Here is a 21,967-nt window from a genome sequence, read left to right as displayed (position 1 = left end):
ATCAAATATATATATATAATTTTTATCAATGTTTTAAAATAATCCTGAACTCGTGCACGTCTTGGTCCTAATAGACTGACACTTCCTGTTCTGTAGAGATCACTTCTTAACAGAAATCTCATTATCATCACAGGCAAAATTACAATGAAAGGTAACACCTCTATGTTACAGCTAGAGGCAGATAACACAGGATCCACCTTCGACAATAAGCGATCACCTCCTCCACCTTCCTACATAGTGACATAAGTTGACCCCAGGTCACAGATCATGCCTAGCACACTCTTAGGCCTAATGCACATGACTGTTTTTTTTGTCCGTGTGCTATCCACAATTTTGAGGATAACACGCAGACGCATTCATTTCTATGGCCTCATGCACAAGGTTCATGGACAAGTCATTTTTCTGACCATATTTGTGGATCATGGAACCATTAATACCGATGACAGGCATATCCACTATGGAAGTTTTTTTGCAGACAAATGATGTAAAGGATCCGTGGTTTTGCGGACCACAAAGTCACGACGGTTGTGTGCATTAGGTTTTATAGAAATCAATGAGCCAACTCTAGTCTACAGGTTCCTATGGTCATGTGGCTGCTGTAAAGCATATCTGAACTGCTGTTCATTTTGTACTGCCATTTTACCTGTCATTTTTGAAGTCCCATGGAGAAGTCTATAGAAAAACGCCTTACTTAGAACATGCTGCATTTTGAAAAAAATGCCTTTTCCCCAAAAACCTCTACAAAAAGGCAAGAAACCAAAACGCTGTGTATGTAGACGTTCTCATACTTTACTTTTACTTTAACGTAACCTCTGGCTGGAAGAAAGCACGGAAAGATTGCACCACCACTACATTCACACGAGTGTATCAGATTCACTCTCGTGAAAAACATGCGTGAATCTGGTCCGTTATGCATCAGTGTGCTTTGCTAGTGGCATGCGTTATTCACGCACTCGCAAAGCACATCTTTTTTTTTTTTTAAATTTTCAATTGAATTGATGCGCAAATCACGCACAGCACACGGATGTGCATCCGTGTGTGGTGCGTGGTTTTCACACACCCATTAACTTCAATGGGTGCGTAGGTGCGTGAAAACGCTCCAATATAGGACATGCAGTGAGTTTCACGTAGCGGACTCTCGCTGCATGAAAACTCACGCATGTGTGAACGGCCCCATTGAAATAAATAGGTCCGTGTGCTGCGCGTGATTTCCATGCTTGGCACACGGACGTTATTCGCGTTCGTGTGAATGGCCCCTAAATGCGAGTAAACACTTGTGTGTAAATTCAGCTTTACTATGCACTTTAATTGTGTATTCTCAGGTCACACTGTCACCATTAACCATGGTAACAAAATTTGCTAAATCACTTTCTCCAAATTTTTGAATTTTATAATATCATTAATGACCCAGTGTTCCACCTAGACCATGCAATCTAATTGGTCTTGTGTGTGGCATTTTTACTCATGATATCTCTATGTATAAGTTTTTGGGTGTAGTTGCAGTTGTGCACTTGTTCCTAACATATACAAATATGCTTACTTTGATTATTTGTTTTTTTTAAACAAAATTCTATTTAAACATATTGTAGACAAGTTGACTAGTTTAAATAATACGTTTAGTGTTCAATGGGCACTAACTTTTCAAACAACTTATGCTAATCTAATAGTATACCAGATATAGATCAACTTTGTAATTTACTCACTGTTAAAATGTTGTTTTATCCATGTAATTTCTATGTGAAGTTACTGCCACTAGGTGTCTCCTTTCCTGTAATCTGCTGTCCACCCCCTGTTGTCAAGAAAAATCCAAGTCTAGTTACAGAGCAGAGGATATGTACTACAGGAAGTGGGGGTGTGTGTCTTCACTCCAGAAGTCTATGAAGAGGGGAGGAGGGATCAGACACACACACACACACACACACACACACACACACACACACACACACACACACACACACACACACCTGCCCATAGCAGTCTTTGGAGAGGGGAGGAGAAAGCACAAAGAGAGAGAGTGACACAGACATACTCCCTATAGAAGTTATGGGGAGGGGGGAGCAGAGTGAGTGAAACACACAGACGCTGCAGCTTCTGGTAAGACTTCTGTGTCACCTTAGTGCTAGATCCACCCACTGGCTCAGGTAAAATTGAGAATTAGGGATAGAGCCTGCATAGGGGAAAACTGCTTAAAAATGTAGACTATATATATATATATATATATATATATATATATATATAATCATATATTGGCCAGAAATAGTGTTATTTCTCATGTACACACATATGACAACCTATTCTGTAAATTTAGGTACGCTAAAAAGTATTTTATGGGAACGTCCATAATGGAGACACACTTGTAAGTAAGTGCAACAGGGTGTGGGTGCCTTATGGCAGCTGAAATTAATGGAAGTCCATTAATAAAGAATGTCATCGGTTATTATTACAGTCGCCAGAAAGTGGTGGAGTACAGCCTCCTAGTCAAAAAAGCAGGAAGTAACAGGGAAAATGTATATAAAGCCTTATCTGTGTGTATAATTTTGCTATGCTGCCTTACCTAGCCCTCCAACAGTACAATAGAGCTGTCAATAAATTTCCCAGCCTTTGGTGACCCTGTCCCAGTGTACACAGAAAAGCTGACAAGTTGTCGTCTGTAGTGGCCAGTGTGAAAACTGGAATTTGTCCATATATATTTTTTTTAGATTGATCGTTACATAAAAATATATTCTCTTCTCTTTTTTTTTTTAACTGATTTAATTTGTCTGATACATTTCTTTGACAACCATGAAAAAGATCAAGAGTATGTTGCTGGAGGAGAGAGAACTTCCTCAATGTGCTACATCACCCATGTTCCCAGCATTCCTTGGGGTACATATGTTGAAGCGCAGGAGCTCTTGTGAGCACTGAATTTTGACTGTTTTTTTCCTATGCTTGAGTCTCTGCTCACCGACAGAAAGGACGTTACTTATGGAGCAGAGAGGAGAGCGTGTGTAGGAGGTGGGACTTCAGGGTGATTGACCGTTCTAAAGCCAAATTCGTAGTAGACAGAACAAGGAGTGCTTTGAGCTGCATTCTAGTGCAGGAAGTTCGCTGTTACTCGGTGCCAACAATAAAGTATGGAGCTGTAATGGATGCCTATCGTTTTTGAACATCCTTTTCCTTATGCTTGGGAGTTTTTACCTGGTTAGTTATAGAGGCAATATACTGTGTGGGGGGCAGTGTCAGCGGATATATTATATACAGTAGTATACAGCAGGTTCAGGGGATAAATAATAATTCAATGGTGTAGCAGGCAAATAGGGGGCGTGGCATGCAAAAGGGGTGTGACCTAAATAATCGTTTAATAACCGTAATTGAGGCTACATTTTCAATTACTCGTGATTTTGATTTAGGTGATAATTGCCCAGCCCTAGTACAGCTTCCGGCTAATTATATGATAGTTTGGCGGAGGAAGGGGTGAACGAATACAGACGGTGCACTTTCTAACAGCAACATTGATCGTATTCATGAAGGATGAACTTTCGCTTGACTGTATATATGGCTAGCTTCAGATTCTTTGCCCACATTCTGTTTAAACGTTAGAACCTTGGGGTTTCCATAATAAATAGTAAATGTTTTTAGAGATTCTGTACAGTAAGTGATAAATGTTCACTTAGTTTATGGTAGGGTTGTGCAACAGGGCCTGGCTTCACATAGGGAAATATGAGTGGTTGAGTGCCATAAACAGAATGCCTGTTACCCGTGACTGGCAATAACATCTGCTGAGCAATATGGGTTTTCTGCATGAATCACCAGTGCACACAACTCCTAGTATGGAATTGGCTTTGGAGGTACAATTATTGATGCATAAACCAAATGTCAAGCAGAGGTTGTATGTCAAGCTGCATGGTTAAATATTTAAAGAAACCCTAGTAATGACTACTGTTAAATCAACATTAATATTTTGCTCTATAATACACCGCTCAGCTGGTTGCTTTCTGTTCTGCTTCCTCTGAATCTGCAAATATGTTCTATATGTGTTTTATGATGTCATATACTAAAGTTCTCATAATTCTTATAAATCAAAACAAAAATATGATCTTCTACCAGGTTTGATGATGGCCCATCACTACCTTCATGATTTAGAAGCCATACAGCAATATGCAGTGTACTCGCTAAAAGCCCTTTAACCAGGTCTTAAAGGATTTCTCCTTAGCCACAAGTTTGCCCGTTCAATATTTTTTGGGCTTTTTTTGTTTTGTTTTGCTATTCAAGGGAAAAAGGTAGAAGAGATTAGGTCGCAACGAGAAAGATGGCACTTTAATCATTTAAGATCTTGTTTCGTATATGCAAAATATTAGTGCACTTTCACCCTTTACAGTAGTGCATAAAAAAACGATTACATATCATATGAAAATCTAACAATAGAGGGATCAGAGTTTCTAGTTGAAACTTAGGCCCTGGTGCCACATAAGAGGACACTAGTATTATAAATGGTACATAGTAGGTGGAGGGACTTGTTACAGATTTTCTATTGGAGCCCAAGAGCTTCAGGTTACCATTATGATATATATATATATATATATATATCTATCTAACATACTACCGTTCAAAAGTTTGGGGTCACCCAGACAATTTTGTGTTTTCCATGAAAACTCACACTTATATTTATCAGATGAGTTGCAAAATGACTAGAAAATATAGTCAAGACATTGACAAGGTTAGAAATAATGATTTTTATTTGAAATAATAATTTTCTCCTTCAAACTTTGTTTTCGGCAAAGAATGCTCCAATTGCAGCATTGCAGACCTTTGGCATTCTAGCTGTTAATTTGCTGAGGTAATCGGAAGAAATTTCACCCCATGCTTCCAGAAGCCCCTCCCACAAGTTGGATTGGCTTGATGGGCACTTCTTGCGTACCATACGGTCAAGCTGCTCCCACAACAGCTCTATGGGGTTGAGATCTGGTGACTGCGCTGGCCACTCCATTACAGATAGAATACCAGCTGCCTGCTTCTTCCCTAAATAGTTCTTGCATAATTTGGAGGTGTGCTTTGGGTCATTGTCCTGTTGTAGGATGAAATTGGCTCCAATCAAGCGCTGTCCACAGGGTATGGCATGGCGTTGCAAAATGGAGTGATAGCCTTCCTTATTCAAAATCCCTTACCTTGTACAATTCTCCCACTTTACCAGCACCAAAGCAACCCCAGACCATCACATTACCTCCACCATGCTTGACAGATCGTGTCAGGCACTCTTCCAGCATCCTTTCAGTTGTTCTGCGTCTCACAAATGTTCTTCTGTGTGATCCAAACACCTCAAACTTCGATTTGTCTGTCCATAACACTTTTTTCCAATCTTCCTCTGTCCAATGTCTGTGTGCTTTTGCCCATATTAATATTTTCCTTTTATTAGCCAGTCTCAGATATGGCTTTTTCTTTGCCACTCTGCCCTGAAGGCCAGCATCCCGGAGTCGCCTCTTCACTGTAGACGTTGACACTGGCGTTTTGCGGGTACTATTTAATGAAGCTGCCAGTTGAGGACCTGTGAGGCGTCTATTTCTCAAACTAGAGACTCTAATGTACTTGTCTTGTTGCTCAGTTGTGCAGCGGGGCCTCCAACTTCTCTTTCTACTCTGGTTAGAGCCTGTGTGTGCTGTCCTCTGAAGGGAGTAGTACACATCGTTGTAGGAAATCTTCAGTTTCTTGGCAATTTCTCGCATGGAATAGCCTTCATTTCTAAGAACAAGAATAGACTGTCGAGTTTCACATGAAAGCTCTCTTTTTCTAGCAATTTTGAGAGTTTAATCGAACCCACAAATGTAATGCTCCAGATTCTCAACTAGCTCAAAGGAAGGTCAGTTTTATAGCTCCTCTAAACCGCAAAACTGTTTACAGCGGTGCTAACATAATTGCACAAGGGTTTTCAAGTGTTTTCTAATCATCCATTAGCCTTCTAACACAGCTAGCAAACACAATGTACCATTAGAACACTGGAGTGATGGTGGCTGGAAATGGGCCTCTATACACCTATGTAGATATTGCATTAAAAACCAGACGTTTGCAGCTAGAATAGTCATTTAGCACATTAACAATGTATAGAGTGTATTTCTGATTAATTTAATGTTATCTTCATTAAAAAAACTTTGCTTTTCTTTAAAAAATAAGGACATTTCTAAGTGACCCTAAACTTTTGAACGGTAGTGTATGTGTGTGTGTATATATATACATATACACACACGGATGTAGCCATCTTTATCTTGTCTGTGATAGCTTGTTGCAGCGTGAGATCACACAACAAAAGCCATTGAAAACGCTGTCTTTTGGCGTCGCTGTAGATGAGGCTGATGAGTGCTCGTGAGAGAGCTCATCCTCTAAGCAGGAGCTGTAACTAACAACTCCTGATCTCAGACCAGCCTCCTGAACACAGCTGGGGTCGGAAACATTTGGACCCCAGCTGTTTAACCCTTTGATCGCCGCGAATAGCAAAAAAATAAATAAATAAAAAAAAGTCCCAAACGGCGTAAAAAACTGCGTGGGAAAAAAAATACTATTTCTCTCGCATAAAGCAAGGCCTCAAACAGCCACGTCAATGAAAAAATAAAAAAGTTATGGCTGCTGAAAGGCAGAGACGCAAAAACAGAAAAATGTAGCTGGTCATTAAGGTATTTTCATAACCGGTCATTAAGGGGTTAATGTGCTAAAAGCCAAGATAAAGACCGCTACGTGTGTGTGTGTGTGTGTGTATATATATATATATATATATATATATATATATACATACATATATATATGTCTGTATCCCACCTCAAAGTGGTCGCCTTGTTGTGGCAGGTGGGCTCACACAATTTGATCAGAATGGGGGCTAAGAACCTCCCTATTGTAAGTAGATTTAACAGTAATGAATATTTATTTATATTTAGTGGCTTAGGTGGCATTAGTGTTCGCAGTGTGCTGTCACCATTTTCTAATATATACACAAGCAAGCCGAGATAAGCAGCATAGACTTCTATGGGAGCCGGGCGGCCGGGTACCCGGTCGAAAATAGAGCATGTCCTATTTTTTGACGGCCAGTTTTCCCGGCCGTCAAAAAATCGGTCGTGTGAATAGCCCCATTAGGGGGTCTATTATTCCTAATGCAGCCGGGTGCCGGCCGATTTAGGAACGGCCGGCACCCGGCTGGGAAACCCTGTCGTGTGAATGAGGCCTAATATATGCTTCTTATAATGTTTGTTTAACGGAAACGTTACAGCTGTTTGACTGAATAAATCACATCTTTTTGCTACTTTGGAGTGCTGTGGGGTTTCTTCTATTTTATATATATATATATATAATGTCTGAAACTCTGCCTGTAGAAGCAGAAGACCTCTTATGATAAAGCATGGCGAATATGGGAATTAAAATGCTCTGCGACTTTCCTATCTACAGACACAAGCTACTGGGATTACCGGTGCCAGTTTCCGCTGCATTGTAACATTTACATCTGAGTGTTCCAAGTCATAAATGTAGCCATTTTACTGATAATTATATTTGAGGATTATGATTGAAGCGCTTCTCTAAAATAGCAAACCTTTACATTTATATCTTATTCATTTACATAATCGGCTACATAATGTGTCACTCCAGAGATAATGCATTTCACATTGCATTAAAATACTCGAAATATTTCAACATCAACACTTGACATTTTTGACATATTTTCGCTGGACGCGAGGAATCCCCAATAGACATGCACAGTGAAATGTGAGGATTGGCTACGTGCACATAGACACTGCTGCGATGTAGCTGCAAGAACTGTTTATGTTTTCAAGGATAGTGTGTAGAGTGAAGAGTGTGTATATATATATATATATATATATATATATATATATCCTTTTGTTTACTTGGTCAGACATTGCAGATTTGCTTTGTATCTAAGGTACATATTCCCATTTTTTTCAACAGTGCTTATGGAAATGTTCTTTCATGTTAAAAGTGCTGAAAGGAAAAATGTAAAAATGCGCCAGTGCTGTGTGATCATAATATATTCACATAGATTAGATTTGTCTACGAATTACTCCTTGTACTTCAAAAAAGAGAAGTAAGCTAAGGGAGTCTGTGCCTGACGGCCATAGTTATCATCTGGAAACATTCCAAGCTTCCTTTTAATTCTGTGGTGTTACTCCTGGTAGATTATTTTTTGAGAAAGTTGAAAGAAGCGTTACAAACATTTTTTTACCAGTTAATTTGCTGGTGAAATTGGATTGTCTAAGTATAAATACATAGTTTAGTAACTGCTTCCCATTATGTAAGCTCTTCAGCAAAGCACTTGGTGGAAAAAATAAACATATGCCCTCTAAAGAGGGTAAAGAGAAATGCAACTGACAATACAGGTCACTGGAATAAGACGTGTAGTCACATTTACAGTCTGGACAGTGATAATATCTGTATTATAGACTTTGTCAGAATATGTTTTGTTAGAGACCCTGAAGTACCTGTTGTAGTCACATGGGGGTTCCTTGATGACTGGATTGAGGAACACTGATGTAAGGCCTTGTACACATGGCATGTATTTGCCGCGTTTTACGTGCCTAAAAACACGTAAAAAATGCATGCTTTAAGCTTCCCATTGACCTCAAAGGGAAAACCCATTGTAGTGCATACGTCGAGATTTTTTTACGCGCGTCTGTTTAAAACACGCCTCGTGTAAAGAAAAGCAGCATCAGGTAAATTCCTGGCACGTAAAACACGACACAAACGCGCCTAATTCCCGTAGTCAATGGAAGTCCTAATTACACGCCCAAAAAACGCGCTGAAATGGCTTCAAAAAATGCGTCAAAAAGCGCTTTGCAAAACTGCTAGCGTTTTTGACGCTTTTATACATTCTTTTTTTGGAGCGCCGTGTGAACAAGGCCTTAGTGATCAGAATTAAATGGACACTTAAAGAGGCTCTGTCACCACATTATAAGTGCCCTATCTCCTACATAAGGAGCCCATTCAGAGCCCATTTTTTTAAATCTGACATATTTCACTTTATGTGATAACTTCGGAATGCTTAAACTTATCCAAGCGATTCTGAGACTGTTTTCTCGTGAGACATTGGGCTTTATGTTAGTGGTAAAATTTGTTCGATATATTCAGTGTTTATTTGTGAAAAACGGCAAAATTTAGAGAAAATTTTGAAAAAATAGAATTTTTCTGAATTTAAATGCATCTGCTTGTAAAACAGACTGTTATACCACCCAAAATAGTTACTAGTTCACATTTCCCATATGTCTACTTTAGATTGGCATCATTTTTTGAACATTCTTTTATTTTTCTTGGACATTACACGGCTTAGAACATAAACGGCAATTTCTCATATTTTTAAGAAAATTTCAAAAGCCTTTTTTTTAAGGTACTTGTTCAGTTCTGAAGTGGCTTTGAGGGGCCTATATATTAGACACCCCCATAAAACACCCCATTTTAAAAACTAGACCCCTCAAAGTATTCAAAACAGCATTTAGAAAGTTTTTTAAACCTTTAGGCATTTCACAGGAATTAAAACAAAGTGGAGGTGAAATTTGCAAATTTCATTTTTCTTGCTGAATTTCAATTTAATTCCATTTTTTTCTGTAACACAGAAGGTTTTACCAGAGAAACACTACTAAATATGTATTGTCCAGATTCTGCCGTTTTTAGAAATGTCCCACATGTGGCTCTAGTGCGCTCATGGACTAAAACACAAGCACCAGAAACAAAGAAGCGCCTAGTGCATTTTGGGGCCTCTTTTATATTAGAATATATTTTAGGCAGCATGCCAGGTTTGAAGAGGTGTTGAGGTGCCAAAATTGTAGAAAAACCCCAAAAGTTACCCCATTTTGGAAACTACACCCCTCAAGGAATTCATGTATGGTTGTTGTTACCATTTTGACCACACAGTTTTTTCACAGCTCGTATTTGAATTGGGCTGTGAAATTTAAAAAATGAATTTTTTTTCCAATAAGATCTCATATTTGATCAAAATGTCTTATTTTCACAAGAAATAAAATACCGTATTTTGTTGCCCAATTTGTCCTGAGTGCGGCAATACCCCATTTGTGGTGATAAACTACTGTTTGGGCCCATGGGAGGGCTCAGAAGGAAAGGAGCGCTATGTGTTCTTTGGAGTCCAGATTTTGCTGGATTGGTTTTCGGGTGCCATGTCGCATTTGCAGAGCCCCAGAGGTATCAAAGCAATGGAAACCCACCAGAAATGACCCCATTTTGGAAACTACACCCCTTAAGGCATTCATCTAGAGGTGTAGTGAGCATTTTGATCCCACAGGTATTGTGTAAAAGATAATGCGCAGCAGATGGTGCAGAGTGAGATTTGCAATTTTCTATACATATATGCCATTTCAGTGTCCAATATATTGTGCCCAGCATGTGCCACCGGAGATCTACACCCCATAAACTGTAATGTGGGTTCTCCTGGGTACGGCAATACCCTACATGTGGCTATTATCTGCTGCCTGGGCACACAGCAGGGCTCCGAAGGGAAAGATGAGGGAGATAAGCTGTGTGGAGTGCGTCAGGGTAGATTAAAAATCTAAGGGATCTTAATGGAGAAAAGGCACTATGGTGTGCATAGTGCTTTTTCTCCATTGGATCGGGTTGGGACCCTACTTATGCACCCACGCCTTAACCTAGTGCTATCGGAACCTTGCTACTATGATACATTTTAAAACACTATCATACAGAGCCCTGGTTTTTCGGGACACGTGTCACATTGGTATATCGTGTCCTTCCTTATCCCCCTCTTATAGCAGACTTTGCACATCTTTTGACTTTTTCCCCATCTTGCCAGTTTGGGGAACTTCTCCTGGAAAGTGTTGCCCTGGTACGATGCGTGTGGCCTCGCTTCCAGAAGTACTGGGTGTCCCCCTTCTTGGTCCCTAAAGATTAGGTTCTTGATAACCACCTCTTGAAATTCCAGGAAAGTTCCCGTCTGGTCTGTACATCGACGTATCACGTACGCATTGTACAATGCCATCTGTATGAGGTGCACGGCCAGCTTCTTATACCACGCCGCATGGCGCTGTAGGGCTTCAGGACTTGATCTGACAAGTCCACGCCTCCCATGTACCTATTGTAGTCCAGGATCAGTCTGGTTTGGGGGTCTCTGTACTGGTACCTTGTACAGGTACATGGGTACTGGTGTGGCCATGTATTGTTGTCAATACAAGGACATCTCTCTTGTCTTGTACGTGATACACAATATGTTGCTGCTAGAATGTGCCCTGCTCTCACCCCTTCTGAATGTTTGCCCAAGCAGAGTCTTAGGGAGGCCTCTCGGATTTCTTCTAGCAGTGCCGCATGCCACAGTACTTCTGGAAGCGAGGCACTTGTAGAGTGGGACGCTGGTTTACAAATGATCGAGGTAGAGGTGGTAACTCTTGTCCAGAAGTGCGTGCACCAAATCCCACACAATTTTTGCATTAACTCCCAGTAAGGGGGGGGGGGGCATTCTGGGGTCTGAATACTGGTGTCCTTCCCTTATATCCTAAATTTGTAGGTATACCCTGATGCACTCTCGCACAGCTTATACATCTTCACGCCATACCTTGCCCTCTTACTCGGAGGTACTGGTGGAATTGAAGCTTCCCTTTAAAATGTACCAAGTGTTATGGATGTATACTCAGGTATACCCGTCAGTTGACTGCCTGGTCCAAATTCAGTAGGTTCAATTTTAGCGTGCACACGGAAGAAAATACACGGACGCCAAGGGTAGGGTCAAAGTAAATATAATTTATTATGCATTACACTCAAGCTTATATGCTGCTACAAAAAGGGGCTTTCCTTCGGACTTTTGGCTGTGCGTGGTACTCATACATTGGTTCTCTCTCTCTCTCTCTCTCTCTCTCTCTCTATGTGTATATATATATATATATATATATGGTTAGGGTGTATTCCTGGATGCAAGCGCCGTTGTAAAAGAGGAAGTGGAGTCACAAACCTACTTCTAATCCACAACATAAGGACTCATCAATAGAAATACACTTCTCGGGGGTGTATGCTTGGGAAAACTGGGCACTGAAGCGGTCTAATAGGGGTGTCCGTTTATAAAAACGGTCAAAACTGGGGTCATCTCGGGGTGGGCACTGCTCATTATCAGTATAATGTAAGAAGTGAAGTATTGCCTAATTTATTGAATGTTTATGAACCCTTTAGGTGTTTCACAGGAATTTAGAGCAAAGTAGAGGTGAAATTTACATTTTTATTTTTTTTTTGTCAGAAAATCCTTTTTATTAAATTTTTTTTCTGTAAAACAGACGGTTTTACCAGAGAAACGCAATCAATATTTATTGCCCAGATTCTGCAGTTTTGAGAAATATCCCACATGTGGCCCTAGTGCGGTAATGGACTGAAACACCGGCCTCCGAAGCAAAGGCGCACCTAGAGGATTATGAGGCCTCCTTTTTATTAGGCACCATGTGCGGTTTGAAGAGGTCTTGTGGTGCCAAAACAGTGGAAACCCCCCAAAAGTGACCCCATTTTGGAAACTAGACCCCTTGAGGAATTCTTTGTAGTTTTCTTGGGGTGCATGCGACTTTTTGATCAGTTTTTATTCTATTTTTAAGTGGCGTGGTGACTAAAAAACAGCAATTCTACTATTGGTTTTTATTTAATTTTTTTTACAGCGTTCACCGTGCGCTATAAATGACATATTCACTTTATTCTGCGGGGCGATACGATTACGGCGATACCAGATGTTTATAGTTTTTTTTTATGTCTTATGGCGTTTGCACAATAAAATACGTTTTGTAAAAAATCATTTACTTTTTGTGTTACCTTATTCTAAGAGCCAGAATTTTTTTATTTTTCCATCAAGAAAGCCGCGCAATGACTTGTTTTTTGCGTAACGAACTGTAGTTTCGATCAGTACCATTTTTAGGTACATGCGACTTTTTCATCTCTCTTTATTCCATTTTTTGGGAGGTGAACTGACAAAAAAAATTGTGATTCTGGTACGGTTTATTATTATTTTCTTTTATAGGCATACACCATGCGGGATAAATAACGAAATAATTTTGTAGTTCAGGCCGTTACGGACGTGGCGATACCAATTATGTATCGTTTATTTGTTTATATATTTTTATTAATAATAAAGGACTGATGAGGGAGAAAGGGGGATTTTTACTTTTAGCACTTTTAAAACTTTCATTTTTACACAACTTTTTTCACTTTTTTTTTTTTTTCACTTTTTTACTTTATGCCACTAGGGAACTTGAGGGCAGGAGGCCTTGATTGCTATTCTAATGCACTGCACTACATGCGTAGTGCAGTGTATTAGAGCTGTCCGCTACACACTGACAGCAAGCATAGTGGGTCCTGACTTTGTCAGGACCCACTAGGCTTCCGTCAATGGCATAGCCGGACGCCATTGTTAGGTGTCCTGTTGCCATAGTTACCATCGCCGGCCGCTATCGTGTAGCAGGCCGGCGATGTTAGCTTAACCCCTAAAAAGCCACGATCTCTATTGAACGCGGCTTTTAAGGGGTTAATCAGCAGGGACACAGCGATCGGTCCCCGCTGTAGGAGCTGCGGCAATTGCTGTACGAGACAGCAGCTGTCACAGCTCCTGTATGTGTCGGTAAGACGGCCGAAATGGCCATTACGGCCGTGACAGCTACCATGACCTAAAAGTACGTCCAGGAGCGGGAAGAGGTTAAAAAAACCGATCTATTTTCACCATGTTATTAGCGATTTTAGCTTTATGCTAATGAGTTTCTCAATGGACAACTGGGTGTGTTTTGCTATTGACCAAGTGGGCGTTGTACAGAGGAGTGTATGACAGTGACCAATCAGTGTCATACAGTTCTCTCCATTCATTTAGTCAGCGCATAGGGATCCTTTTAGATCGCTATGTGCCGTCTTATACTAACACACTAACGATACTGAAGTGCTTAGACAGTGAATAAATATTCCACGGGATGTCTATTCACAATCTGTGCACTTCGTTAATGTTTCTGTGGTTGTTACAGCAGAGCAAGCGTAATCCCGCGAGATTACGCTGTAAATGACAGGTTACAACGAGATTATGCTCGCTCTGCTGTAACTACCACAGAAACATTAATGAAGTGCCGGGATTGTGAATAGTCATCCCGTGGAATATCTATTCATTGTCTAAGCACTTCAGTATCCTTAGTGTGTTGGTATAAGACAGCACATAGCGATCTAAAAGGATCCCTATGTGTTGAGGAAATGAATGGAGAGAAGTATATGACACTGATTGGTCAGCGTCATACACTCCTCTGTACAACGCCCACTTGGTCAATAGTAAAACACGCCCAGTTGTCCATTGAGAAACTCATTAGCATAAAGTTAAAATCGCTAATAACATGCTGAAAATAGCTCGTTTTTTTTAAATAAAAAGCACTGCTGTCAGCTACATTATAGCACCGATCTCCTTATGTAGGAGATAGGGCACTTATAATGTGGTGACAGAGCCTCTTTAAGGCTCAGAGCCCATTTTTAAATCTGACATATTTAACTTTATGTGTTAATAACTTCGGAATGCTTAAACTTATCCAAGCGATTCTGAGATTTGTTTTCTCGTGACACATTGGGCTTTATGTTAGTGGTGAAATTTGTTCAATATATTCAGTGTTTATTTGTGAAAAACTGCAAAATGTAGAGAAAATTTTGAAAAAATAGCATTTTTCTGAATTTAAATGAGATGGTTATACCACCCAAAATAGTTACTAGTTCACATTTCCCGTAGGTCTACTTTAGATTGGCATAATTTTTTGAACATTCTTTTATTTTTCTTGGATGTTACACGGCTTAGAACATAAACAGCAATTTCTCATATTTTTAAGAAAATTTCAAGCCTTTTTCTAAGGTACCTATTCAGTTCTGAAGTGGCTTTGAGGGGCTTATGTATTGGAAACCCCCATAAAACACCCCATTTTAAAAACTAGACCCCTCAAAGTATTCAAAACAGCATTTAGAAAGTTTTTTTTTTTTAACACTTTAGGCATTTCAAATTTGCAAATTTCACTTTTCTTGCTGAATTTCAATTTAATTCCATTTTTTTTCTGTAACACAGAAGGTTTTACCCGAGAAACACTACTAAATATGTATTGTCCAGATTCTGCAGTTTTTAGAAATGTCCCCCATGTGGCTCTATTGTGCTCGTGGACTAAAACACAAGCCCCAGAAGCAAGGAAGCACCTAGTGCATTTTGGGGCCTCTTTTTTTATTAGAATATATTTTAGACAGCATGCCAGGTTTGAAGAGGTGTTGAGGTGCCAAAACAGTAGGAATACCACAAAAGTGACCCCATTTTGGAAACTACACCCCTCAAGGAATTAATTTATAGGTGTTGTGACCATTTAGACGCCACAGTTTTTTAACAGAACTTATTTGAATTGGGCTGTGAATTAAAAAAAATATATATTTTTTCCAATAATATGTAGTTTTGGCTTAAAATTTCTTATTTTCACAAGAAATAAAACACCCCATTTTGTTTCCCAATTTGTCCTGAGTGTGGCAATACCCCATTTGTGGTGATAAACTGCCGTTTGGGCCCATGGGAGGGCTCAGAAGGAAAGGAGCGCTATGTATTCTTTGGAGTCCAGATTTTGCTGGATTGGTTTTCGGGTGCCATGTCGCATTTGCAGAGCACCAGAGGTATCAAAGCAATGGAAACCCACCAGAAGTGACCCCATTTTGGAAACTACACCTCTTAAGGCATTCATCTAGAGGTGTAGTGAGCATTTTGATCCCACAGGTATTGTCTAAAAGGTAATGTGCAGCAGATGGTGCAGTGTGAGATTTGCAATTTTCTATATGTATGCCATTTCAGTGTCCAATATATTGTGCCCAGCATGCGCCACCGGAAATATACACCCTATAAATTGTAATGTGGGTTCTCCTGGGTACGGCACTACTCTAGATGTAGCTGTTATCTGCTGCCTGGGCACACGGCAGGGCTTAGAAGGGAAGGACCACCATTTGGCCTACTGGAGCTTTTCTGGTGCTAAGTCGTGAATGCAGAAGCCCCTGAGGTACCAGTACAGTTGAAACCACCAAGAAGTGACCCCATTTTAAAATCTACACCCCTTAAGGCATTCATCTAGAGGTATAGTGAGCATTTTGATCATACAGGTATTGTGTAAAAGTGTAAATGCGCAGCAGATGTTGCAGAGTGTGATTTGTGCAATTTTCTATACATATATGCCATTTCAGTGTCCAATATATTGTGCCCAGCATGCGCCACCGGAGATATACACCCCATACATCCCGGGTACGGCAATACCCTACATGTGGCTATTATCTGCTGCCTGGGCACACAGCAGGGCTCAGAAGGGAAAGATGAGGAGGATAAGCTGTGCGGAGTGCGTCAGGGTAGATTAAAAATCGAATGGATCTATGATACATTTTAAAACACTATCATACAGAGCTCTGGTTATTCGGGACACGTGTCACATTGATATATTGTGTCCTCCCTTATCCCCCTCTTATAGCAGACTTTGCACCTCTTTTGACTTTTTTTCCCTTCTTGCCAGTTTGGGGACCTTTTTCTGGAAAGTGTTGCCCTGGTACGATGCATGTGGCCTCGCCTCCAGAAGTACTGGGTGCCCCCTTTTTGGTCCCTAAAGATTAGGTTCTTGATAACCACCTCTTGAAATTCCAGGAAAGTTCCCCTCTGGCCTGTACATCGATGTAGCACGTACGCATTGTACAAAGCCATCTGTATGATGTGCATGGCCATCTTCTAATACCACATCGCATGGCGCTGTAGGGCTTCAGTACTTGATCTGACAAGTCCACCCCTCCCATGTACCTATTGTAGTCCAGGATGCAGTCTGGTTTTGGGGTCTCTGTACTGGTACCTCGTACTGGTACATGGGTACTGGTGTGCCCATGTATTGTTGTCAATACAAGGACATCTCTCTTGTCTTGTACGTGACACACAATATGTTGCTGCTACAATTTTTGAATTAACTCCCAGTAAGGGGGGGCATTCTGGGAGCTGAATACTGGTGTCCTTACCGTCATACATCCTAAATTTGTAGATATACCCTGATGCACTCTCGCACAGCTTATACATCTTTATGCCATACCTTGCCCTCTTACTCTGCAGGTACTGGCGGAATTGAAGCCTCCCTTTAAAATCTACCAAGGACGACTCAATAGAAATACAATTCTTGGGGGTGTATTCTTGGGCAAACTGGGCACTGAAATGGCCTAATAGGGGTCTCCGTTTATACAAACGGTCAAAACTGGGGTCATCTCAGGGTGGGCACGGCTCATTATCAGTATAATGTAAGAAGCGACGTATTGCCTAATTTATTTATTTTTAGGTTCCAGTACAGTTCTGAAGTTGTTTTGAGGGGCCCATATATTAGACACCCCAATCAAACACCCCATTTTAGAAACTAGACCCCTCAAAGTATTCACAGCAGCATTTAGAAAGTTTATTAACCCTTTAGGTGTTTCACAGGAATTTAGAGCAAAGTAGAGATGAAATTGACATATTTATTATTTTTTTTTGTCTTTTTATTAAATTTTTTTTCAGAAGGTTTTACCAGAGAAACGCAACTCAATACTTATTGCCCAGGTTCTTCAGTTTTGAGAAATATCCCAAATATCCCCTAGTGTGCTAATGGACTGAAGCACCGGTCTCCGAAGCAAGGGACCACCTAGAGGATTTTGAGGCCTCCTTTTTATTAGGCACCATGTCCGGTTTGAAGAGGTCTTGTGATGCCAAAACAGTGGAAACCCCCCAAAAGTGACCCTATTTTGGAAACCAGACCCCTTGAGGAATCCATTGTAGTTTTCTTCGGGTGCATGCGACTTTTTGATCAGTTTTTATTCTATTTTTAGGTGGCATGGTGACTAAAAAACAGCAATTCTACTATTTGTTTTTTAGTCTATTTTTTTTACAGCGTTCACCGTCCGCTATAAATTACATATTCACTTTATTCTGCGGGGCGATACGAATACGGTGATACCATATGTTTATGGTTGTCTTTATGTCTTATAGCGTTTGCACAATAAAATACTTTTTGCGTTACCTTATTCTAAGAGCCAGAACTTTTTTATTTTTCCATCAAGAAAGCCGTGCGAGCACTTGTTTTTTGCATAACGAACTGTAGTTTTGATCATTACCATTTTTAGGTACATGTGACTTTTTGATCTCGTTTTATTCAATTTTTTGGGAGGTGAAGTGACAAAAAAATTGTGATTCTGGTATGGTTTATTGCCGATTTTTTCTTTTATGGCGTTCACCGCGCGGTATAAATAACGAAATAATTTTGTAGTTCAGGCCGTTACGGACATATTTGTTTATATATTTTTATTAATAATAAAGGACTGATAAGGGAGGGAAAAAGGGGGATTTTTACTTTTATTACTTTGAAAAATTATTTTCTTATTTTTACACAACTTTTTTTACTTTATTGCTTTGTCCCACTAGGGGACTTGACGGCAGGAGGCCCTGATCGCTATTCTAATACACTGGACTACATGCGTAGTGCAGTGTACTGGAGCTGTCCGCTAGTCACTGACAGCAAGCATAGTGGGTCCTGACTTTGTCAGGACCCACTAGGCTTCCGTAGATGGCATAGCCGGACACCATTGTTAGGCGTCCGGTTGCCATAGCCACCATCGCCGGCTGCTATCGTGTAGCGGGCCGTCGATGGTGGTTTAACCCCTAAAAAGCTGCGATCGCTATTGAGCGCGGCTTTTAAGGGGTTAATCTACGGGGACACAGCGATTGGTCCCCGCTGTAGGAGCTGCGGCAACTACTGTACGAGACAGCAGCTGTCACAGCTCCTGCATGTGCCGGGGAAGACAGCCGAAATGGCCATTACTCCCGTGACTTACTATTAGATCATGGAGCGCGAACGATACAGCTACCATGACCTAATAGTACGTCCAGGAGCGGGAAGGGGTTAAAGCGTACCTGTCATTTCAGGAGACTTTTCAGTATAAGCTGTCTAGTGTGTACATGAGGAGTAACACTGTTCCTTACCATTATATTTATCACTAGTTTTCCCCTCTGCCACCTTTCTATCTAATTGTAAAGGATCTGCCAGACACCGCTTCTGTGTCTACGCCCGTGGTTACTCAGTCTGCACCTGCTCCTAAGTCTGATAGAGTGACTCCTTCTTCTACCACTCAGGCTGGGAGGCTGAGGAGTGGGAGAGGCTATCACAGCCTGGCCAGACGGAGCTAGCTCCCGCCCTCTGTCTATTTATACCTTCATTTCCTGCTTCTCCTTTGCCTGTGATTCTGCTTGTTTCCTGGCTCTGCTGCTGCTGCTTGTACTATTTGTCCTCTGCTTCATATTGACCCTGGCTTTACTGACTACTCTCTTGCTCTGCGTTTGGTACCTCGTACACTCCTGGTTTGACTCGGCTCGTTCACTACTCTTGTAGCTCACGGTGTTGCCGTGGGCATCTGCCCCTTTTCCCTTAGCTTCTTTGTACCCTTGTCTGTCTGTCTGTCGTGCACATAGTGAGAGTAGGGACAGTCGCCCAGTTGTACGCCGTCGCCTAGGACGGGCCGTTGCAAGTAGGCAGGGACTGAGTGGCGGATAGATTAGGGCTCACCTTTCTGTCTCCCTACCCCGGCATTACACTAATTGTCAGATTTCCCTGAGTTCTGCTCCAGAGGGGGTGGATTCTAGCTGCCATTATGTCTCCCATACACTGCACACAGAAAAAAAGAGGAGATCTTTCTCCCCTGTCTCTATAGTACACCCTCAGGAACGGCAGCAAAGCAGACATTTTACAGCAGTACTGAGCAGTTTATCTATGAACCCAGCACTTGGGTGAGATGGAATACACACTGGAAACTGCAGCAGCATCCCTATGTGTCTCTCTGCCTCTCTCGCTCACCTCTTCATAGACTTCTATGGGCAGCATGTAACCTGATCTCTGTGAATTTATAATCCATCTCGTCGGATATTAGCAGTGAATTGAGCGTGAATGATCAGTTCAGGACTGAGCCTTGATGATGCAGCCGATTTTTTTCAAATCTGACATGTCACTTTATGTGGTAATAACTTGGGAATGCTTTTATCTATCCAAGAGATTTTCTCGTGACATACTGTACTTTGTTAGTGGAAAAATTTGATCAATAAGTTCAGTATTTGTTTGTGAAAAACACCAAACTTTAGAGAAAATTTGCAAAAATTTGCATTTTTCTAAATTCAAATGTTTCTGCTTGTAAAACAGATAGCAATACCACACAAAATAGTTACTAATTAACATTTCACATATGTCCACTTTATGTTGGCATAGTTTTTTGAACATCCTTTTTTTTTTTCTAGGACGTTACAAGGCTTAGAACTTTAGCAGCAATTTCTCACATTTTCAAGGAAATTTACAAAACCTATTTTTATAGCGACCAGTTCAGTTCTGAAGTGGCTTTGAGGGCCTTATATATATTAGAAACCCCCATAAGTCACCCAATTTTAAAAACTTCACCCCTCAAAGTTTTTTTGTCAGAAAATCCATTTTTTCCTGTAACACAAAAGGTTTTTTTTACCAGAGAAACACAACTCAATATTTATTGCCCAGATTCTGCAGTTTTTATAAATATCCCACATAGCCCTAGTGTGCTACTGGACTGAAACACAAGCCCCAGAAGCAAAGGAGCACCTAGTGGATTTTGGGGCCTCCTTTTTATTAGAATATATTTTAGGCACCATGTCAGGTTTGAAGAGGTCTTGTGGGGCCAAAATAGTGGAAACACTCCCAAAAAGACACCATTTGGCAAACTACACCCCTCAAGGAATTTATCAAGGGGTATAGTGAGTATTTTAATCCCACAGGTTTTTTGCTGAATTTAGTGGAATTCGTCCGTAAAAATGTCTATTGTTTTTTATTAATATGCACCTTTTAAAACGACACAATTTTAGGTTCAAAATCTTGTGTCGATTTTTCTTTTATGGCGTTCACTGCGCGGGATAAATAACGGGACCTGCGGGACCAAATCGGTGGACATCCCCCAGATGTGACCTGATTTGGCAAACTACAGCCCCAAAAATAATTTATGTACGGGTATAGTGAGCATTTTGATCCCATAGGTTTTTTGCTGATTTTAGTGAAATTAGACTGTGAAAAGTCTATTGTTTTTTATTCTCTTTTTTTACGGCGTTCACCGTGCGCTATAAATTACATATTTCATTTATTCTGCAGATCGATGTGATTACGGCGATACCATATAAATATAGGTTTTTTTATATTTTACGGTGTTTGCACGATCAAATCACGGTTTTAAAAACATTATTTCGTTTTTGTGTCGCCATATTCTAAGAGCCACAATTTTTTTATTTTTCCATCAAGAAAGCTGTGTGAGGGCTTGTTTTTTGCAGAACAAACAGTTTTTTACTTTTGTAAATTTTATTGGAACTTTTTTTTACTTTTTTTTTCTTAGTCCCACTGGGGACTTGAAGATCCAATTGTTGGATCGTTGTTATAATACCCTGCAATATGTGTCGCAGGGTATTATACCTGTCAGTTTCACACTGACAGTGGCCATATTGGGTCCTGCCTCTGATCACCTTCCATAGATGGCAGACTGCAATCGTTGTTGTAACAACTTAAATGCGGTGGTCGCTATTGACTGCCGCATTTAAGGGGTTAATCGGTTCAGATCACCGCTGTGATCAGACCCAATGTTTTCCCCCAGTACTAAGGCTCCTAATAGCAGCCCGTACTGGGAGATGCCGGGCTGCGGGGAGCGCCTGTGTGCTCTGTTAGGAGCACACGTGGATTAACGGGCTGCAGGCATAAGGACCAGCTCTACAGCCCGTTAATCTACGTGGGGTGGTCGGGAAGGGGTTAATAAGATGTACTACAAAGTTTCTTATATTCTCTTGTACTGATTTATTAAAGTTTGTTAAATTCATAGTTACCATTTAGTTCTATATGTATAATAGACCATTTTTGAAGGTTTTTTTTTTTTTTTTTGAGAGAGAGTAGGAAGCCCCTTTAAATAATAAAAGCAAGCTTACTGCATACTGATTTAT

At 40.6% G+C, this 21,967-nt stretch overlaps 1 protein-coding gene across 1 annotated transcript in view; it reads left to right on the top strand.

The window, feature by feature from the left end:
* Positions 1-21,967, top strand: part of AUH (AU RNA binding methylglutaconyl-CoA hydratase) — a 232,352-nt gene that overhangs the window by 46,723 nt on the left and 163,662 nt on the right. The gene's annotated exons all lie outside the window — the stretch shown is intronic.

The sequence above is a fragment of the Rhinoderma darwinii genome, chromosome 1, assembly GCF_050947455.1.
Source record: "Rhinoderma darwinii isolate aRhiDar2 chromosome 1, aRhiDar2.hap1, whole genome shotgun sequence".
In the NCBI taxonomy this organism is placed as follows: domain Eukaryota; kingdom Metazoa; phylum Chordata; class Amphibia; order Anura; family Rhinodermatidae; genus Rhinoderma; species Rhinoderma darwinii.
This window is presented reverse-complemented; position numbering and strand designations above follow the sequence as displayed.